Here is a 1,884-nt window from a genome sequence, read left to right as displayed (position 1 = left end):
TGTTCTTGTTGTTATTACTATCCTGCTCTACTCAGTGTTAGCCTGATAAGATGCAGGGGTAATTTCAGTTTTCTTACATCTCTTGAGACTTGGTTTGTGTCTGAGTATGTGGCCAATTATGGAGAAAGTTTTATAAGGTGCTGAGAGGAAGGTATATTTTTTTGTATTTGGGCAAAATGTTCTGTAAATACATTAGGTCATTTTGGTTTAAAATGTCCGCTGGCTCCAGTATTTCCTTGTTTGATTTTTGTCAGGATGACCTGTCCATTGATGAAAGTGGAATACTGAGGTCTCAGACTATCAGTACTTGAGGGTCAATATGTGCTTTATGTTGTAGTAATATTCCTTTTACAAACTTGTATGTTCTTGTGTTTGGGGCATAGATGTTAAGAATTGAAGGGTTATCTTGGTGGATTTTTCTTTTGATGAGTAAGTAGTATCCTTCTCCATCTCTTTTGGATTTGAAGTCTGTTTTGTTAGATAATATGTCATGGTGTGTGGTGGCATGGGTGTGTGGGTTCATGCAGATCTATGGAAAGAAGTCTCATAAGCACCTTAAGAATGAATTTAGCCTTTGGCAGCTGCAGGGAGGTCTAGCCTCTAAGGACTGAAGCACTTTCCCTTACCCAGGGCATTTTTATTTTCTATTTACAGTTTAGCCAGTCAATTTCTGTACCTTCAAAGAAAATTGAAAGGAGCTCTCCAAGATAAAATGCCAGGTGCAAATTCCTTGATTCCTCAGGTACCATGGTTTTCTGGGTTTCTAGAACTAAATTTTGCATAGGACTTTTATCCTTGGGAGACTCTCAGACAAGATTCACATAGGGTGATGTGAGAAACAAAATGGATAAGAGAAACAAAAGGTGTCAGTTAAACAAAGGATGGATTAAGGCTAGGTGCTTTTCTCTGGAGCCAGGCCAAGAGTAGCTCAGCAGGAATGCAGCCACAATAATAAAATGGCTACAACAGCTTGCTTTGTAGGTCTGTATGCTTGGAATATGTTTTTCCAATGCTTTACCCTGAGGTAATGTCTATACTTTTATTGAGATGTGTTTCTTGGATGCAGCAGAAGGACAATTCCTCTTTTCACATTCACTCTTTCTTTATCTTTCTATTAGGCAATTGGGTCCATTGATATTGAGAGATGTCAATAACCAATGATTGTTGATTTCTTTTATTTTGTTACTGTTGTTGCTGCTGCTGCTGGTGGTGTTTGTGTCTGTGAATGTGTGTATGAATTTGTTTACCTTCTTTTGGTTTTGCTGTGAGTTTTTTTTTCTAATTTTCTGTGTTTTCATGGGTGTAGTTAACTCCTTTGGTTGAAGATTCCCTTCTCACACCTACTGTATGGCTAGATTTATAGGTAAATATTGTTTAAATTTTACTGTCATGGAATATCTTGCTTTTTCCATGTAAGTTGATTGAAGATTTTGTTGAGTATTGTATTCTGCTCAGGCATCAGTGATCTCTTAGAGTCTGAAGTACATCTGTTCAGCTCCCCTGGACAAAAACTCTCTACTGAGATGACAGGTATAATAGGAGTATGTTTGCCTTTATATTTAACTTGGTATTTTACTCTTGTAGCTTTTAATATTTTTTTTTGTCCTCTATATTTAGTGTTTTTATTATTATGTTGTGGATGGACTTCCTCTACTGGTTCAAACTATTTGACATTTTCTAAGTTCTTGTATCTAGTCCAGGGGGGCATTTAAGATATTTTAATAACAGATTTTTTTTCTCTTTTTTATGAATATGAGACATGTCTGCTTCTGGCAGCGCTAATTTTCTTCAGAGAAGATATAGGTATTGAAGAATCTCCACATGGAATTAACTTTCATTGCGGCAAAAGTTAGCCACTGGGCAAGAAAGTGCCCTTGCATTGAC

Source organism: Peromyscus leucopus, chromosome 1 (assembly GCF_004664715.2).
Source record: "Peromyscus leucopus breed LL Stock chromosome 1, UCI_PerLeu_2.1, whole genome shotgun sequence".
Lineage (NCBI taxonomy): Eukaryota > Metazoa > Chordata > Mammalia > Rodentia > Cricetidae > Peromyscus > Peromyscus leucopus.
The sequence above is the reverse complement of the archived record's forward strand: the minus strand, read 5'-3'. Positions refer to the sequence as shown.